Source organism: Aquarana catesbeiana, linkage group LG11 (assembly GCF_042186555.1).
Source record: "Aquarana catesbeiana isolate 2022-GZ linkage group LG11, ASM4218655v1, whole genome shotgun sequence".
NCBI classification, from domain to species: Eukaryota; Metazoa; Chordata; class Amphibia; order Anura; family Ranidae; genus Aquarana; species Aquarana catesbeiana.
Window position 1 is genome coordinate 211,660,661 of NC_133334.1, and position 21,617 is coordinate 211,682,277.

At 43.3% G+C, this 21,617-nt stretch overlaps 1 protein-coding gene across 8 annotated transcripts in view; it reads left to right on the forward strand.

The window, feature by feature from the left end:
• The window catches only part of MUS81 (MUS81 structure-specific endonuclease subunit), a 293,609-nt gene that overhangs the window by 83,825 nt on the left and 188,167 nt on the right, over window positions 1-21,617 (forward strand). The gene's annotated exons all lie outside the window — the stretch shown is intronic.

A 21,617-nucleotide genomic window follows, 5' to 3' on the forward strand; every position in this document is an offset into this window, starting at 1 on the left:
ACCAGTCTAACCAGCTATGATCAGTCAGAAAGTAGTCTGTGCGACTGTAAGACTGATGAGCATGAGAGAATTGAGTGTAAGTGCGTGACGTAGGGTGCAGTACCCTCCACACCGATCAGATGAAGATTATGAATAGCACGTTTTAGAGTTTGGGGAATGATATCAAAGATCGTGAGGTTGAGGAATCGAGGAGTGGGTCCAATGGGGTATTGAAGTCCCCTCCAAGGATGAGCTTATCCTCCATAAAACCGGCTAAAATGTTTAGGTATTGCAAAGCTTTTGGTATTTGGTTGATCTTCGGCAGGTAAATGTTAGCAAAATAATTTTATATCCGCAGCATGCTTGTGGAGAAATGCCCTGTTATTTATTTCTGTGCCAATCACTGTCGTTTCAGCAGGGCAAGCACTGATCCATGTGAATATCATGGACTTGTTGGTGAGAGCGTTCAAGGCTCTTTTTTTTAATTGCCTGACATGGCACTGGAAGTGCCCCCATCTGACATCAATAGCCTTTTTTAAAGGGTCTGGAATCGCCTACAATTTTGTTTACTGAATTTGAGGCTGGGTTCACACTGCAGATGGCCACAGATCACAGCAGGGGTCCGGTGCGTCCCTGTTCTCTGTTTCAGGGACGAATCATGGCCGAATCTTTGCCTGAATTCGACCTTGAAACAGAGCCAAAGACGCATGGGACACCAGTGCAAGCCGCTCCACAGCCGCCCCAGAGATATGTGAACCAGCTCCATAGAGAGCCAGTCACAATCTCCTGTCATGTGAATTGGATGCGGAAAATCCAATTCGCAATGGTGTGAACCCAGCTTCAAAGTAAGTGGGAAGGCAGTGAGGAGAGCATAAGTTGATTTACTTAAGGCAAATGCAGTCCCTGTAGATCTGAGGGGAAGATCTGAAATGAGGGGAAACTTTGCTGATTTCTATCATCCATCCAATCATGTACAAGCAAAAATGCTGTTTTTTATTTTCCTTGTATGTCGCCCTCAGATCTACAGCGACTGCACTTCCAAGTGCACTTGCAGTGCACAGTAGATTTGCCTTTAGTAAATAAACCCCATTGTCTGTAATAGCTTATATGCAGTACAGGGAGTAAGCCTAGGTTCACATTGATGTGATTTGGCATGCGATTTGATATTGCCAGCAATTACACCATCCGAATCGGTGTGATGTCCCACTGGTTCCCAAAAGTAGTTTCAGTACTACTTTTGGCAACTTCGGGGTGCGATTTGTATAGACATCTGTGCAGGAATCTGCACAGATGTCTCTGAAATCGCTCCCGAAGTTGGACTGATATGGGGATATGAAATTGTGCAAGTTTAGTTGAACTCGCACGATTTCTAACCCGCTTTCAGTGTGAACCTAGGCTAAAGCATTAAAACTACACCCTGGGATAAAAAAAATCAATTATAGTTGAAGTTTCCTTGGACTATGATAATTAACAAAACCATGTGTGTGTTGGTATATCTACACTTGAAAGAGACGTACACCAGATTTGTTTGGGAGGTTATCGTAACCTGAATTTATGACACACTGACTCACACAATCTGTATTTCAGATATGGAGTAATAAAATTTGGGTCTCATACTGATCCCTCAGCAGTGCATGTTTTCTGAATTTCCTTTTGTGAGCACAGGTGGGTTAATTACAGATTGGTCTAAGTAGTTTGATGCTCCTGTGCTCTTGTGAGAAGATCTCTGTCATGTGCTGCTGGTAAGGCTTGGATTCTACAGCCATAAAGAAAAGAGTTCAGCATTGTGTAAATATATCTCTAAGAAAATAAGACAATATTATATTAGCTAACAAATCATAATGACTGTGGGTATAGCTAAAGAAGGATTAAAGGAGTTCACACATAGATGTTTGATTTTCACAAAAAAGCTAAGCAAAGCTAAATGTAAATATACTAAATCCTAAGGCCACTTTTAGTGACAGCTGCAGGTGGTGTACACAGCCATGCTTTTTCTTGTCTTACAAAAAAACACACAAAACCAGTGCATTCTTTGTTTGGTTGCTTATGTCACAGTATTTGCAGCATAGCTGTTCAGCCTATTTGTGAAAGCTATACCAGAATGACGGCACTACCAAATGGATCCATGTGCATGTACTCTTATACAGAAGAGTAGATATATCGGCATTTCCTTAAAGTAATGCATAATATGAATATTATTAGATTATGCAGGATTTATATAGTGCCAACAGTTTGCACAGCGCTTCACAACATGATGGCAGACAGTACAGTTACAATACAATTCAATACAGGAGGAATCAGAGAGCCCTGCTCATTAGAGTTTACAATCTAGGTTGCTTCATTTACTTCTGGTTAGACATGTCATGTACTGTATCTCTGGCAGAATATTTAAAGCTGGTTTTAGCTATTTACATTTTGTATGATGCTGGTCTCTCTGTAATATCCTACTTTTAACTTTTGTTCCAACTGGGCTTTTTGTTGTTTATTTCTTACATAGTTGGTTGATAAAGACAACGGTCCATTTCTTGTATTCTTTTAATGTGAATATGGTTCTCTCTCTTTGGTTTCATTAATCTACCCTTTTGTTATTTATTCCACTGCCATCTGTGTCTAATACCATTATCTTCCTTGATTTTATAGATTCTAATTCTCTCTAATTCATATTTGGAAATATATCTTTAATATAAAATGGTATCAGTGTTGTTTGATATGACTTGAATTGTTACTGGTTTTATTTGTCTCATCAGACGTCTCCAAAGTTCATTTGAATACATTTAGTAACTACATTTATTATGATTTGTTATGGAAAAGCTTTCAGTAGTGTAACTCGGCATGGGGCATGCTTGTCTGCTTGACCTCTACAGTGAGATTAGCAGTCCTCAGCTGCAGGCTGGTGGAAGGGGTCAGGCCGTATTAGTAGCAGTGGGGCAGTGTTACTCAGATATGACAGGTAAGACATTAAAAACCTGTGATTTTGGTACATCCAAAAACAATATGTTTAATTTTGACAAAACAATGTTCATTAGGGCTTTAAAATTGTGATACATATGAGCTACTGTATATGAAACTTCACAAATTGCCATTTTCCATACTTTGTCAAAACATTACATTACCTTTTCAGTTATTTTTATATGCATGCTGCAAAGAAAAGAATTGCAAGAACAACGCTTTCATCTAAATCAACAGCATATGTTTATCATATGTGTCTGGATTTACATTGCTGTCATATGGTTACAATTGTAAGGCTTGGAGAATAAAAAGATGCAGCAGTACTGTAATTGGTGCCACCTAACCAGCCTGATAATTGTCAAATTGTTTTGTGCAGAAATTCTTTACATGGGATATTTTGTGATGAACAATATCTGTACTTAATTGGGTGTACTTTCAAAAGCAAGTCAGCTCAAGCGGTCACTCTTACAGTGACCAAAGCTTAGAGGAGATGTTGGCCTCCCCGACCTGGCTCTCTATTGCACAGTAAGGATGAGCTCAGGCGTGTTCGCAAACAGCACGTGCGGAGCCCGCCAGGAAGTCGGCACTGAGGAGCACCAATCACAAGCAGTGAGACATTGTCCTGATGCGCGGCTGCAGAGATTGGGAAATGTCTCACTGCTTGTGATTAGCGCTTCCCAGTGCCGACTGACTGGCGGGCTCTGCACGTGTTGTTTGCAAACACGCCTGAGCTCATCCTTATAGCACAGTGATCCATGTGAACAGAGTGGTCGACTGGTGTAGACATTCCACCCATAATTTATGGGTATCCCTGGAACAAGATTCAGTAGCGTTCTCTTTAGCCGGACTTCCATGGCCTGGGGTTTCTCACTCCCGATTTTCGACTCTACACCCTTTGATTGAACCCACATTGCTGGAACTTTGCAGGTACTACAGGTTAGCTGAAACGGCCAGCTTCCTCTCTCCGTTGACACCTATTATCGGCCACCCAGACTTTGTGCTGGGTTTCTCTGACAAAGCTTTTCAGCTCCAATCTGATCTAAGTCTTGTTAGAGCTTCTACCTTTTTTGGTCCTTTCGAGTGGATCAAGCAATCTGTCTTATATCTCGCCCTCAATTCTTCTACCTTAGGCAAATGGAAGATTTTTCAGTTGTCTCACTTTCTCCTGTCCCTCCCAGACCATGCTTGTTTCCATAGATCAATCCCTTTGTTTGAAGACCACTGCCTGGGTGATGAGCCCTTGGGGAAATCTCTATCCTATGCTTAAGGTATTCTGCTTGCAGCCGCATCTCAGCACAACTCCCCGTATTTGCAGATGTGGAAAGAGATCTTAACACTGTTTTCGGAGGATCAAAAGAATCGTATACTTTTCTTAGTCCACAGGTCTCCCTGTGCAGGAAATATCAGGAGATCACATTCAAAATCTTAATGCGCTGGTACAGGACCCCGTCAGTTCTAGCGTCAATATTCCCAGGACATAGCACGATATGCTGGAGATGTGGCAACCAGACTGGCACAGTACTTCACATCTTCTGGGATTGTCTGAAACTGGCCTCAGGTTATGCAGATCATCTACAATCTTACAGACTTTTCCCTTACTGACAATCAGGCAGCAGTGCTTCTAAACTTGACCCCAGTGTCCACGAAGAGATACTGTAAATCCCTGTGAAAACATCTATTGAACGCGGTGAGAGCTTGCATCCCCAGCCTGTGGAAGCAGCAATCTCTACCTTTGGTGTCACAGTGGTTTCCCAGGGTGAATGATATTCAACAGATGGAACCCTTGACAGCCGCCATTAAGGACAGGACGGAGGAACATAACACACGCTGGCTATACTGGGACATGTTCTGGTCCTCAGAAGAATATTTGACATATGCTTAAACAGAGCTCTACCTGGGACCCTGACGCCTTGCACCGTCGACTCCGCTGAAGTGCACCCCCCCCCCCCCCCCCCGATCCTTTATTCCTTTTCTACCTTTACCCCTTCTTCTCTACTTACTTCCTAGACAGGGTGTCACTTTTATATTTTTTTTCTTTCTCTCTATTACTCAGAAAAAGTTTATCGGTATGCACTGATCTTAGATGCTGTTACTGTAAAGATGGGGCTAAGAGCCACATATAGTATTACGTTCACTTCTCGTTCCCCTCTTTGTAGTGGCTTGGTACCTGCTAGTTAGTGTTTCTCTTTTGTTTTTCTTTCATGGTATGTTCATGACTGCTAAATTTTAATGTTGGTCTTCTTCCACCACACTTCAGGTTATGTCACAGGATATACTGTAGTTGTTGTAGAGGCTGCTGCCCACAGTTTACAGAAGCCTTATATTGCTGTACTGGAACCCTGACTGTTATTTTGTTGACATCTTTGACATTGATTCTTGAGTATGGTTGTATTGTCTATGATGGATTTCATTGACTCTAGCATGTCATGTCATACTGTTATGTTTGACTGCATGCTTTTAAATAAAGAAAAAAAAAATTAAAAAAAAAGCAAGTCAGATTTCTTAGTCATACAGTATGGGACACAGGATCTTCGGCCATTAACATTGACTTATATGCAGCTACCGTCAAGTGGTTGGGCACTAGCAAAAAAGAATGCTGAAGGTACATCTCCCATATAACTCCATCCACTTCCAGCTAGACACATATTTTTTTTGCTGTTGTTCTCCACTGTGTGAAAGGCTTGGCAGACACAGGTGGGGTTGATTTTACTAAGGCCTGATTCACACCTATGCAGGTTGCAGTTTGCATATTGCAGGTGCATTTTGTGTTTTTTAATACACGCTTTTGATCCATTGAAGTCTATGGAACCAAAAAACAGAAAAAAGTCCCTGGCCCTTTCCATAAAATACGCAGAAGTGAACAACATCCGTAGCAAACCATGCTCAATGGATTGTAGTGTGTTTCTGCAAAACTGAAAACGCACTAAGAAAATGCATAGGTGTGAACCAGGCCTAAAGCAGGTGAGTGCAAAATTTGGTGCAGCTTTGCATAGAAACCAATCGGCTTCCAGGTTGTTTTGTCAAAGCTTAACTGAACAAGCTGAAGTTACAAGCTGGCTACCATGCACAGCTGCACCAGATTTTTCACTCTCCACTTTTAGTAAATCAACCCCACTCTGTCAGATTTCTAGGATGAGTCTCCTCACCATCCACATGCGTAGGATCAACATATAGTCACCTGAACATCCATGCAACTCAAGGAGATTACAGGTTCCTTTCAGCCCTCTCAGGCTTTAAAGTACTAATCTAAAGTCGTGTACACACTAACAATTTTTTAATTTTTTTTTGTGCAAACTTGGTGGGAAAAAAAAAACTGATGGCTCCGGTTGGAGTTCAGCGATCTTCCCTGCTGAGCTGTTGTGTTCTGACAGGGGTGTGAATGGCTGGCTTCTGTCGGATAGACCGAAATTCACACAGGCCGAATGTCGGCCATTTTTTTTTTTTTTAACTGGCCATTGGTTACCGAAATTCGGCCAGTGTGTACCTGGCTTAAGGCAGAGAAATGGACATGACTCGTTGTCCACCATACGTGCATGAAAACTGATGGTAAAACCATGCAGATTTCACTTGCAAAGATTTGAGTTTACATCGGTTTCACATCTGTTTTCATGCACGTTTCAGTGAGGTTTTTATGTACATTGGCATCCATTTTCACGTGTGCCAGTTGTGTGCCCTGGTTATACCACAATGTTGATGTCACATCAATTTCTTTTTTTACAAGTTGCAGATTCCTGTGCAGAAAAAAATCTGTACGCGATACCAGTGTTGTGGTGTGTACAAAACACATTAAGAACAATTGTTTGTTTTTTTGTGCCCTTTCAGAACACGTGCAGAAAAACTTACATCTCTGCACATGGTGTAAATGAGGCCTTAAGGCCCCTTTCACACATGCGGACCGTATGTCCGTATTTCATCCATCCGTTTTCGGATGAAATACGGACATACATGCATCCCTATGGGATAGCGGGTGTCAGCGGATGTACATCCGCTAACACCCGATGTCGTCCGCCTCCGCTCTCGTCCGATTCTGCGGACGGAAGAAAATCCTATTTTTCTATCCGTCTGCAGAGCGGATTGGAGGAACACGGACAGACGGTCCGTGTTCCTCCGATCCCCCATAGGGGAGAGCGGAGATCTGACAGGGCGGTCCCTGCACAGTGTGCGGGTCCCGCCCTGTCATCTGCCGGCTCAGCTGGGGAAAGCGGAGCGATCCCCGCTGAGCAGCGAATAAACACGGGGCGGATCAACACGGATCCGTCCCGTGTGAAAGGGGCCTAAGTGTCATTTCCAGGGCCTACCAACTGGAGTTTCACACTCTGCCTCCGCTCTACGTCATGTTTTCAATCATGCCACTTTCCCTGTCACTTCACATGAATATGCAAGGTTCATTTTGCCCGCCTCCAGAAAGGTAGTGTGTAATACACCCCCCCCCCCCCCCCCCCGGTTGTGCATCCCCTGCTTACCCTCAGCTAGCAGGTGAGAGGCATATTAAATCTTCCACGCTGCGCTTGGTAGGAGAGAGGGCGCAGTGTTAGGGTTTGGAAGACGGTTAGACCCCTTTCACACTGAGGACGTTTTTCAGGTGCATTTGGGCTAAAAATAGCGCCTGTAAAGCTCCTGAAAAACGGCTCCCCTGCAGTCTCATTGTGAAAGCCCAGGTGCTTTCACACTGAGGGGTTTCGCTGGCAGGACCTTAGAAAAACTCCTGCAAGCAGCATCTTTGGAGCCTAAAGCGCCCCTGCCCATTGAAATGAATGGGCAGCGCCGCCGAACTGCCGGTGAAGTACCACTGCAGTGGCACTCTGCGGGTCGTTTAAACCCATTTTTGCCCGAAAACCTCCGCAAAAACGACAGTAAAGCGCCGCTAAAAATAGCGGCGATTTACCGCCGACACCCCGGTGTGAAGGCAGCCGTGTTTTAACCACTAGAGTCTCAGAGCCATTTTCTAAATTTTTTAACGTTTTAGAAATCATTTTAGGCCTGAAGATTGCTTAAAACCCACAAAAAACAGCATATATTTTCTGGAGCAGACACCCTGAAGAATAACGATATTGGCGCAACGGTTTATGAAACTCAAAATATCAGTAAAAAATACACTATAGTTGTTTTTTTCTGCATATAAATGCGAACTATTACCCAATTTTATGGTACTGTATAAAAGATGTGGCTGTACCAAGTTAATAGATACCCAGCATGTCAAACCTTAACCACTTGCTTACTAGTCACCTAAACCCCCTTCCTACCCAGGACAATTTTCAGCTTTCAGCACTGTCACTCTTTGAATGACAATTTCGCGGTCATGCAACACTGTACTTATATGAAATTATTATCATTTTTTTTTTTTTTTTTCACAAATAGAGATTTTTTTCGGTGGTATTTAATCACTGCTAGTTTTTTTATTTTTTGCTAAACAAACGTAAAAAGACAGAAATTTTGAGAAAAAAAAACACGTTTCATAGTTTGTTATAAAATAGGGGTCATTTTTCTCCTTCATTGATGTGCGCTGATGAGGCTGCGCTGGTAGGCACTGATAAGGTGGCACTGATAGGTGGCACTGGTGGGCATCAGTGTTAATTTTAGTCTTAGGACTAAAATGGCATTTTAGTTTTAGTCCCATTTTAGTCTTCTGCAATTGTTTTAGGTTTAGTCCTATTTAGTCGACTAAATCTCCAGTACATTATAGTCGACTAAAATCTCCATTACATTTCAGTAATTGCAATTTAGTTTTAGTCATAGTCTTTTGACTAAAATGGCTTTTACTTTTAGTCGTATTTTAGTCATCTCAATTGTTTTAGTTTTAGTCGTATTTTAGTAGACTAAAATAGTATTCATTTAGTCAACTAAAATGTTTTAGTCATTTTAGTCGACTAAATTAACACTGGTGGGCACTGAGAGGTGGCACTGATGACGTGGCACTGATGGGCATCACTGAAGGGCACTGATAGGTGGCACTGTTTGGGAGGATGTACATGGACACCCTCCCGGCAATTTAGGTCCGTGCTGTAGCCGCCTTTGGCTATAGCGCAGGCGTGAGGAGGTTAAAATTGCATGCGCCCATGATGGCAAAAACTTCAGTACTCTATATTTTTTCTAAGTCAATGCTTTAAAAGCCCCTACAGGTTACTAGTTTACAGTTACGCAGGAGCTCTGGTGCTAACATTTTTTCCCTCACTCCAACGTGGGCTGTGAACTGTGATATATAACGTGTAGGGTAATCGCCGTTTTCCTACGTAGGTGACCTAACACCTATGTGTATGTGGGAGGGATTGGGGCTCAAATTTTTTCTTTTTATGTTTTTAATCTATTTGATTATTTTTATTTTACATTACTTTATTGTTATCACATAGAGGACCAATAGCCCCCTATGTGATAGCATATAGGTGACAGGTTCCCTTTATGACAGTGGTCATCAACCCTGACCTCAGGGCCCACTAACAGGCTAGGTTTTATGTATTACCTTGGGGAGATGCAGACTAGAATACTGCAATCACTGAGCAGCAAATGATATCACCTGTGATGTATTTCAGTTATCTTGCAAACCTGGCCTGTTAGTGGGCCCTGAGGACAGGGTTGATGACCACTGCTTTATGAGACATCCTGGGTCTATTAGACTCTGGGTGTCTCTTCTGTACACCACTGCAGCTGATAGAACACTGTATGTGTTCTATCAGCCGCTTCACCGGGCACTAATTCCGGTGATTGACAGATCGGGACCAGGAAGTGAGGGCATACTGTACACATGGTCTGTGCACAGGAAGGAGGCTCAGCAGACAGAGGTCCATTGATCTCCTGCTGCCCTTCTAAGCAACACCCTACATGACCACATCGGGCTCACAGGTTGAACAGCGGAGCCCGGTGAACAACATTTGAGGGGGGGGGCTAAGTCACCTTATGGTTGCGCTGGCCTTGGCTCTGTGTGCTCAGGGGATTCATATTGTGGGTTATCTGGATGATCTCCTGTTAAAGTACCAGTCCTCCCTGTCCCTGTTAGCCAACATTCAGCAGACAGTTTGGATTCGATCACAAGACTTTAGTTGGATCCTCAACCTGAGGAAGTCATTGCTGGACCCATTCTTATTCCCCGTACACACGGTCGGACATTCCGACAACAAAATCCTAGGATTTTTTCCGACGGATGTTGGCTCAAACTTGTCTTGCATACACACGGTCACACAAAGTTGTCGGAAAATCCGATCGTTCTAAACGCGGTGACGTAAAACACGTACGTCGGGACTATAAACGGGGCAGTGGCCAATAGCTTTCATCTCTTTATTTATTCTGAGCATGCGTAGCACTTTGTCCGTCGGATTTGTGTACACACGATCGGAATTTCCGACAACGGATTTTGTTGTCGGAAAATTTTATCTCCTGCTCTCCAACTTTGTGTGTCGGAAAATCCGATGGAAAATGTTCGATAGAGCCCACACACGGTCGGAATTTCCGACAACACGCTCCGATCGGACATTTTCCATCGGAAAATCCGACCGTGTGTACGGGGCATAACAGTTTGGAGTACCTGGGTCTTATGATAGACATGTTCCTGTCTAGGGCTGCAACAACTAATCAACATAATTATAATTTATTATCAAAATAGATGTCAACTATTTTCATAATTGATTAGTTGGTCAGCAGATTAGTTGGCCTGCATATAGAATGCATTACTTGTTTATATTTTAGAAAATACAGTGCAGCACACATACAGCTCAGTAAACCGTCCATATAGTCAGTATGTGCCTGAGACCTTGCAAATGTGATTGTGTGAGGAGCAATGCCTCATGGGACACATAGTCCTGGACAGGAGAAGGAAGTGATTTAACCACTTCAGCTGTGAAAGGTTTTACCCTCTTCATGACCAGGCCATTTTTTGCTATGCAGCACTTTAACTGACAATTGTGCGGTTATCATTGGTGTGCACAGCCTATTGCATTAGGATGTGCACCGCAGAGCACAAACACACATGTGTATATCAGCAGAGCAGTGGGCGATGTCAGTGAAGCAAATTTTGGTGTCAGTAGCGTTTTATTATTTTTTACAATTGTTTATTTATTTATTTTATTTATTTTGATTGTTTTTTTTTCAATTTTTGTTTTAGGAGGCTTGTTATGGGGTGTTGGTGAAATATCAAGGATCTAAACAGACCCTTGATGTCTCACTTTTCAGACAGAGAAAGAAACTGAGGACAGAGATTCCCCAGTCCCTTTCTCTGCAGCCTGCAGTAAACATAGTTTACTATGCTTCAGTTAATAATGAAGACAGGAGCGATTGGTACAGATCACTCAGAAAAGGAAATGGTTGGTTAATTAAATATTTACCAGCCCCTGGTAAAATAGGGGGAATAAGCACAGCACGGGGTGATTAGGGTGTGCCCAGGCACACACAGCACACCCTGTGCGCACGCCTATGGCGGTTATGCAGTGTTGTACCCAAACGTCAATTTTTAGAGCTTTTTTGGGGAGGTATTTGATCACCTCTGGGTTTTTTATAATATATACGAAAAAAGAACAAAAATTTTGAAAACAAAAACCCATTATTTTTTTGCTTTCTGCTATGAAACATATCATTTAATAATAAAAAAAAATCTCTTCGTAAATTGTGGTCACAATGTATTCTGCTACATGTCTTTGGTTAAAAAAAATCCCAATAATTGTATATTGTTTGGTTGTGTGAAAGTTTTTTAGCACCTACAATCTATGGGATACATACTGGAATTTAAAACATTTTTTTTTTTTGTACTAGTGATGGCACGATCAGCAAACAGAGATAGTGTGGCGGACAATCTGACAAGAACTAACACTGGGGGGGAGCTAACTGCCACTGACATCACCTATTAAATTATTACAGTGATCGGTGCTAATACTATATACTGTCACTATACTAATGACACTGAGCAGGAAGGGGTTAACATAGGGCGATCAACAAGTGTTTGTGCGTACTGTGTGCTACTTTTACTGGGGATCTAGTTTTCATTCCCTGCTTAGCATCCCCTGTCACTGAACACAGCTCTGTGTTGTTTACATTCACATAGCTGTGTTCAGTAACGCTCAGAGATGATCACCAGGTGCCAGCGGTCAATCATTGTCTGGGACCTGGTGATCGGCATGTGCTGTGATGAATCACAGCACAGCCGGGCAGGCGTGCACCCCCTACCCGAAAATGCAGAATTATTTATTTATATATATATATATATATATATATATATATATATATATATATATATATATATATAAAATATATCTATTCATGATTCTGCACACAGTGGCATAGCTTAGGCGGTCAACAACTGGTTAAAGTAGTTCTAAAGGCAGAAGTTTTTTTACCTTAATGCATTCTAAAAAACCTTCTGGGTGCAGCCCTCCCTTACTTACCTGAGCCCCATCTCGATCAAGCGATGTGCATGAGAGCATTGTCTTTTCTGGTTCTCCCACTGGCTCACACAGCAGCAGGAGCCATTGGCTCCTGCTGCTGTCAATCACAGCCAGCAAGCCAATGAGGAGAGAGTGGGGGCGGGGTCAAGGCATGCTGTATGTGTGAATGGACAATTGCAAGAGGCTTGCTATTTGGGACACTCAGCAGGGGGGAGGAGCAGACAGCGGTGGCGGGGGACCCAAAAAGAAGAGGATCGGGCTGCTCTGTGCAAAACAATTACACAGAGCAGGAAAGTGTAACATGCTATTTATTTATTTTTTAATATTTGTACCTTTTAGAATCACTTTAAGTTATTCTAAAGGCAGAAGGTTTTTTTTTACCTTGCTATAGGGACACTCTATACTATATTTTGCGGCTTGCTATAGGGGCACTCTGAAGGCAGAAGGAGCCAGAAGCGCCAGTGGGGGACCCCAGAAGAGGAGAATCGGGGCTACTCTGTACCAGATTTAGCCTCTAATAGTGTGTATATATACATTATCTCACAAAAGTGAATACACCCCTCACATTTTTGGAAATATTTTATTATATCCTTTCATGTGACAATACTGAAGAAATTACAATTTGCTATAATGTAAAGTAGTGAGTGTACAGATTGTATAACAGTGTAAATTTGCTGTCCCCTCAAAATAACTCAACACACAGCCATTAATGTCTAAACCACTGGCAACAAAAGTGAGTACACCCCTAAGTGAAAATGTCCAAATTGGGCCCAATTAGCCATTTTCCCTCCTCGGTGTCATGTGACTCGTTAGTGTTACAAGGTCTCAGGTGTGAATGGGGAGCAGGTGTGTTAAATTTGGTGCTATCGCTCTCACTCTCTCATACTGGTCACTGAAGGTTCAACATGGCACCTCATGGCAAAGAACTCTCTGAGGATCTGAAAAAAAGAATTGTTGCTCTACATACAGATGGCCTAGGCTATAAGAAGATTACCAAGACCCTGAAACTGAGCTGCAGCATGGTGGCCAAGACCATACAGTGGTTTAACAGGACAGGTTCCACTCAGAACAGGCCTCACCATGGTCAACCAACGAAGGTGAGTGCACGTGCTCAGCGTCGTATCCAGAGGTTGTCTTTGGGAAATAGATGTATGAGTGCTGCCAGCATTGCTGCAGAGGTTGAAGGGGTGGGGGGTCAGCCTGTCAGTGCTCAGACCATACGCCGCACACTGCATCAAATTGGTCTGCATGGCTATCGTCCCAGAAGGAAGCCTCTTCTAAAGATGATGCACAAGAAAGCCTGCAAACAGTTTGCTGAAGACAAGCAGACTAAGGACATGGATTACTGGAACCATGTCCTGTGGTCTGGTGAGACCAAAATAAACTTATTTAGTTCAGATGGTGTCAAGCGTGTGTGGTGGCAACCAGGTGAGAAGTACAAAGACAAGTGTGTCTTGCCTACAGTCAAGCATGGTGATGGGAGTGTCATGGTCTGGGGCTACATAAGTGCTGCCGGCACTGGGGAGCTTCCACATCACTGAGGGAACCATGAATGCCAACATGTACTGTGACATACTGAAGCTGCGCATGATCCCCTCCCTTCAGAGACTGGGTGGCAGGGCAGTATGCCAACATGATACGATCCCAAACACACCTCCAAGATGACCACTGCCTTGCTAAAGAAGCTGAGGGTAAAACTGATGAATTGGCCAAGCATGTCTCCAGACCTAAACCCTATTGAGCATCTGTGGGGCATCCTCAAATGGAAGGTGGAGGAGCGCAAGGTCTCTAACATCCACCAGCTCCGTGATGTCGTCATGGAAGAGTGGAAGAGGATTCCAGTGGCAACCTGTGAAGCTCTGGTGAACTCCATGCCCAAGAGGGTTAAGGCAGTTCTGGAAAATAATGGTGAGCACACAAAATATTGACACTTTGGGCCCAATTTGGACATTTTCACTTAAGGGTGTACTCACTTTTGTTGCCAGTGGTTTAGACATTAATGGCTGTGTGTTGAGTTATTTTGAGGGGACAGCAAATTTACACTGTTATACAAGCTGTACACTCACTACTTTACATTGTAGCAAAGTGTCATTTCTTCAGTGTTGTCACATGAAAAGGTATAATAAAATATTTACAAAAATGTGAGGGGTGTACTCACTTTTGTTAGATAAAATATATATATATACACACAGTGGGGACGGAAAGTATTCAGACCCCCTTAAATTTTTCACTCTTTGTTATATTGCAGCCATTTGCTAAAATCATTTAAGTTCATTTTTGTTTCTCATTAATGTACACACAGCACCCCATATTGACAGAAAAACACAGATTTGTTGACGTTTTTGCAGATTTATTAAAAAAGAAAAACTGAAATATCACATGGTCCTAAGTATTCAGACCCTTTGCTCAATATTTAGTAGAAGCACCCTTTTGATCTAACACAGCCATGAGTCTTTTTGGGAAAGATGCAACAAGTTTTTCACACCTGGATTTGGGGATCCTCTGCCATTCCTCCTTGCAGATTCTCTCCAGTTCTGTCAGGTTGGATGGTAAACGTTGGTGGACAGCCATTTTTAGGTCTGTCCAGAGATGCTCAATTAGGTTTAGGTCAGGGCTCTGGCTGGGCCATTCAAGAACAGTCACGGAGTTGTTGTGAAGCCACTCCTTCGTTATTTTAGCTGTGTGCTTAGGGTCATTGTCTTGTTGGAAGGTAAACCTTCGGCCCAGTCTGAGGTCCTGAGCACTCTGGAGAAGGTTTTCGTCCAGGATATCCCAGTACTTGGCCGCATTCATGTTTCCCTCGATTGCAACCAGTCGTCCTGTCCCCGCAGCTGAAAAATACCCCCACAGCATGATGCTGCCACCACCATGCTTCACTGTTGGGACTGTATTGGACAGGTGATGAGCAGTTACTGGTTTTCTCCACACATACCGCTTAGAATTAAGGCCATAAAGTTCTATCTTGGTCTCATCAGACCAGAGAATCTTATTTCTCACCATCTTGGAGTCCTTCAGGTGTTTTTTAGCAAACTCCATGCAGCCTTTCATGTGTCTTGCACTGAGGAGAGGCTTCCGTCGGGCCACTCTGCCATAAAGCCCCAACTGGTGTAGGGCTGCAGTGATGGTTGACTTTCTACAACTTTCTCCCATCTCCCGACTACACCTCTGGAGCTCAGCCACAGTAATCTTTGGGTTCTTCTTTACCTCTCTCACCAAGGCTCTTCTCCCAAGATAGCTCAGTTTGGCCGGATGGCCAGCTCTAGGAAGGGTTCTGGTCATCCCAAACGTCTTCCATTTAAGGATTATGGAGGCCACTGTGCTTGTAGGAACCTTAAGTGCAGCAGAAATTTTGTTGTAACCCTGGCCAGATCTGTGCCTTGCTACAATTCTGTCTTTGAGCTCTTCAGGCAGTTCCTTTGACCTCATGATTCTCATTTGCTCTGACATGCACTGTGAGCTGTAAGGTCTTATATAGACAGGTGTGTGGCTTTCCTAATCAAGTCCAATCAGTATAATCAAACACAGCTGGACTCAAATGAAGGTGTAGAACCATCTCAAGGATGATCAGAATAAATGGAAAGCACCTGAGTTAAATATATGAGTGTCACAGCAAAGGGTCTGAATACTTAGGACCATGTGATATTTCAGTTTTTCTTTTTTAATAAATCTGCAAAAATATCAACAATTCTGTGTTTTTTTTTGTCAATATGGGGTGCTGTGTGTACATTAATGAGGAAAAAAATGAACCTAAATGATTTTGGCAAATGGCTACAATATAACCGTATAAGAGTGAAAACTTTAGGGGGTCTGAATACTTTCCGTCCCCACTGTGTGTGTGTTTGTGTGTGTGTGTGTATAATATATATATATATATATATATATATATATATATATATATATATATATATACAGTATCTTCTGGCTGTTCTTCTCAGAGTAGATTACAAATTTTGTTCCCTAAGTTTATAGCTGGTTATTTATATTTACCACTGCATATAGATGTACTTCCCTTTTTTCTTTTTTTTTTGAGGTTTTTATCCAATTAATCGAATTACTCAAAACAACTGACCAACAAATCCATTATGAAAATAATTGTTAGTTGCAGCCCTATTCCTGTCTAGAATCTTCCTGCCCTGGGACAAATGCTGTCACTTTGTGCCTGGATTGCTTTCTTCAAGGTTGTGCTGTATGCCCAGTTTCACTCCAGATCATTGCAACACAACACTTTGGCAGCATTAATCTAACAGGCCCAGTCCTTAGACCAGTCCATGCATCTGACCCACAAGATTGGACTTTCCCTGGTGTGGTGGATTGCCAACTTAGCTCTGTAATTAGGGAAGCCGTTTCTCTAAAGTGTTTATTCTGCTTCTCCGTCACTAACTTGAAAGTCATATTAAAGGTTCAGTTGCTTTTTTCTAAAATAAAAAACATGTTATACTTGCCCCCGATCTTTCCCTTCTCGGGTCCCCAGCTCACGCTCCTGGCTCCTCCCCTCTTTGAGTACCCCCCATCTTGCAAGCTGCTTGCTGGGGGGTGTAACTTGTGCAGGCTCAATTCCGAGCCACATTGTGTGCTTATATTGGCATACATAGTGTGGCTCAGCCCTGCCCCCCACTCTCGTCACTGCATTTGATTGACAGCAGTGGGAGCCAATGGCTCCCGCTGCTCTCTGAGTCCAGTGAGGAGGGAGAGAAAGAGCAGCGCCGTTGCTCTTGTACACAGTGCTGGACCAAGATCAGCTCAGGTAAGTATTTGGGGGGGCTGGGGGGAGGGGAGCTGCACCTACAGTATAAGGTTTTTTACTTTCAATGAAGAGAGCGCTTTACGGGAAAAAAGCTTACCAGACTCAGTCAACCCTACCTTTTTGAAGGCTAATGCCCTGTACACACGATCGGAATTTTTTCGGAAAAATCTTGGATGTTTTTTTCCAACGGAATTCCGCTCAAGCTTGGCTTGCATACACACGGTCACACAAAAGTTCTCTGAACTTTCGACCGTCAACAATGCGGTGCCGTACAACACGTACGACGGTACTAGAAAAGGGAAGTTCCATACGAAGCGATGATTCTGAGCATGTGTGGGTTTTTGCGTGTCGGAATCATACAGACAACCGTAATTTCCGATATGAACCTTTTCTGATGGAAAAATAGAGAGCCTGCTCTCAGTCTTTTGCTGGCGAAATTCCGCCAGCAAAAGTCCGATGGAGCATACACACGGTTGGAATTTCAGACCAAAAGCTCACATCGGACTTTTGTTGGTGGAATTTCCTATCGTGTGTATGGGGCATTAGGGGTCAACTTCTCACGAAGTTTACTATTGCACCTGGAAGGCTACTTTGCTTGGTGCGAGTCGGGGAAATTTCATGCTAGAAAGTACTCAGTGGAGCCTATTCTGTCCTTCCTCCAGTCTGGTCTTTATCAGCATCTGTCTTTGAGTACCATCAAAGGGCAAATCTCAGCCTTGGCTGTCCTGTTCAAAGCACCCTTGATTTTCACTCTCTAGTTTATGCCTTTGTTCAGTGTGTTGTGCACATATTTTCCCCTGTACATTCTCCCGTGTCTCCTTGTAACCTTAGTCTGGTTCTCTCAGCACTTCCGAAGCCACCATTGGAGACTATTTGAGATATTTATTTTGTCTGACCTAACTCACAAGGTGGCCTTTCTTGCTGCTGTCACTTTTGCACAGAGGGTCTTTGACTTATACTGTAAGGAGCCATTCTTAGTATTGCACAAGGACATGATTGTCTTGAGGCCTAAAGCCTCCTGCCACCCTAGAGTGGACTGTTGCTTCCACTTCACCTAGAATATTGTCCTTCCTTAAGTCCTGCTCCAAAGCATCCCAGGGAACGTTCTCTCCACTGTATTGACATAATACGCACTGTGAGAGTCTGTCTCTCAGCTACTGTTGCTTTTAGGCAATCAGGTTCCCAGAGAGGGGCCTTCCTTCTTGTCACTCCACTATTACTTGGTGGATCAGACAAGCATATGGTTTAAAGCCGGTGTCTCCAAACTTTTTAAATAACAGGCCAGTTTATTGTCCTTCAGACTTTAGGGGGGGCTGGACTGTGGCTAGGGGGAGTGGAAATTTTCCTGGCATCAGTGGGTGCAAACCTCACATTTTGCTATTAGGTGGAGAAATAGTGCCCCGTTGCTCATATCATTGGGAGGAATAGTGCCCCATTGTTGGTGTCAATGGGAGAAAAGGGGCCCCATTGTTAATGTCAGTTGGAAGAACAGTGTCTCGTAATGGTGGGAGGAATAGTGCCCCAAAGGCTGGATAGAGGCAAGCAAGGGGGCACATCCAGCACCAGGCCACAGTTTGAAGACTACTTGATTAAAGGATAGGGTTCTTCCCTTTTCTGCTAAGGTGCATTCTAACATCTGTTAGTGCTTCATGGGCTTTTTGAAATCCAGCTTTTGTTCCTCAGATTTGCAAGGCTGCCATCTGGGTTTCTGTTCACAAGTTCTACCAGGTGTATGTTCAGTCCTCTTCTGATGCCAGTTTCAGGCATAAGGAGTTAAAAGCTGCTCTCTGGGTCTGTCAAGCTTTCTTGACCCGTTGTTTTGTGGGCCTTTTGTCATCGTTTACTGTATTGCACACCCCTCAATTGAAATGCTTTTGGACGTCCCAATGGTAATGACTTGTGTTTTGTACTGTACCACCAAGGAAGTAGGATTTTTGATTTACAGTCCCCTTGAGGACTGCTTGGATATACCTGCTCATCTGCATCGACATGACCCTGTGAACCTTCCAACCCACCTGACACTCCGGGTTCAGACATGTGTCACAAGCACCTTTAAATGACACGTCACACAAGTCAATATATTTGTACTATCTCAGCTTTACTGGAATAAGCAAAGTAGTATTAATTTACAAAAGAGAAGGGCAATAGATCAACCAAGTTCTGGATAACAGCCCAGAGTCAGTAGAGGAATTCCCCCAAAGACCGCTTAAGAACAGTTTTAACAATGGGAGGATATAATACACACGTATGTACAATTAGATCCCACCTGAAGCATGACCTGTAGGACAATATAGGGTTAAATTTTCAATGCAGTTGGTTACACTCTAAAGGGGAACCCCGGGCTGGCCTATTCAACCTTTTTGTTTCTAATGAGAGATCAGACAGAATAAGGATAGTGTAGGGCCCTTTAAATAGTAACATCAGCAATGTCTGAGGTGCAGGCCTGATAGTCTTCACCGGCAGTTGGAGCTCATTAGATTATATCCAATAAGGCACAGTGATGCATTAACAGACCGACTGGCTTAAACGGGCTAATGGTACTCCTAAAATGGTTGTAGGTAAAGGTGTCTATGTACAGTGTTCAAATAGAAATTGCAGTAAAGTGTTCCCAAGGTAAAGGTGTCTGTACACAGTGTTCAAATAAAGTAACCAGGGAAAGATTGCAGAAGCTGGGCAATTGCCCTCTCACCAATGACTGAACCGAACCAAATGCCTTGCAGACAGCGACACGGGAATAGACGTCTGTCAGTGGAGCAGCCAGCGATGACCCACGGGTGTGGAGTGCAGATGAACGTGATGTCCAGCTTCTGAGTTGGTGCCGCGTAGATGTCTGATGAACAGCAAGCAGAGTTAGGCCTTCCAAGGCCAGGCTGGAATCACTTGGACACTGCATAGTAGGCCGCAACCTCTCTCTCCCCGTCACAGAGAGGTGTGCATTCCGCAAGGCCCAGGAAGAAGAGAGCGTGGGGCGGATCTCCGGTCTCCTTTATAGGCTTTTCCAGAAATCGCCTTGACTGGTAGCAAAAATCCCTAGGATGTGTGGTGCCGGTGTATGGTTAAGCAATGGAATCGCTGGTCAGAAAGACTACTAATCCCACAAACCATTGTGTTAGGCTCACCAATATGATGACAGTCACTGACGACCAGCATTAAAGAGACACAACTACAGGTAGGGAATGACGAGGAAACATGTATTACGATTATAGTCCACCATCGCTACATCAGTAAAATCATTTTCTTGGAGTAGAGTGCGGGACACGGGTCCCTCTTCTGTTTTCTGTGATCTGCCTTTTGCTTGCTGCAAAAACTGAGGCTAGCTAGGAGTGTTAGGGGGTTATAGAGGATGATGTCCCTGCATCTTTCTTTTTTGTCAGTGTATAATCGCCTGAAGATAACTGCATATAACCCAGCTGTAATGATTAAAGAGCTTGTGTCCCATACTGTACTCCAAAAAATGATTTTGTTCGCAATCCAAAAATCCTGGGATGATGTGTATTTTGTAAATGCCTTCAATCTCAGAACATGTCTGTTCATCATGTGAAGGCTTAGGCTCCATGCACACTGGGCTTAAAAAAAGCCCAGTGTGCACAGTTTAGATGAGTTTAGGAGAGTTTTAAGTTTTTTTCTGCCAGTGAGCTCCAATCAGAAACGTGAACCAGAAGGTTTTTTTTTTCTGCCTCTGAAAGTTGAGCTCAAAATATGCCTCTTAACGTCCTAATGTACATGGACACATAGGATAACATTGAGTTGCTTCTACAGGCAGAACACAAAGCTCCTGTAGAAGCAATGTTTTTTAAGCCAGTGTGCATGGAGCCTAATGCCCCGTACACACGGTCGGACTTTGTTCGGACATTCCGACAACAAAATCCATGGATTTTTTCCGACTGATGTTGGCTCAAACTTGTCTTGCATACACACGGTCACACAAAGTTGACAGAAAATCCAATCATTCTGAACGCGGTGACTTAAAACACGTACGTCGGGACTATAAACGGGGCAGTGGCCAATAGCTTTCATCTCTTTATTTATTCTGAGCATGCGTGGCACTTTGTCCGTCGGATTTGTGTACACACGATTGGAATTTCCGACAACGGATTTTGTTGTCGGAAAATTTTATATCCTGCTCTCAAACTTTGTGTGTCAGAAAATCCAATCGAAAATGTGTGATGGAGCCTACACACGGTCGGAATTTCCGACAACAAGGTCCTATCACACATTTTCCGTCGGAAAATCCGACCGTGTGTACGGTCTGTTGGCTGATTGTGCACAACTAACATCTTTCTTCAGGTACGAGGGAATATTGATACATCAGCAGCTTCAGTTATTTATGTCATGCATTTTACTGCAGAGGCCCCGCAACACAAGTTCATACATTTCAGTTTATCTGCCCTGCCCCTCTCTGCCAGTTGCATTTATTACCCTTCCCGTGAGTACTTGTTTTTCACTAAGCACCACGCTTTACATAATTGGGCTTTGCAGAGTGAAATTTCATGTTATGTACTTTAGGTTTTCACTTCTGAAAATCGCCAGTGAGTGAGCTGACATGATACTATATTTTCAGAAAAGGGTGTAATCTGTAA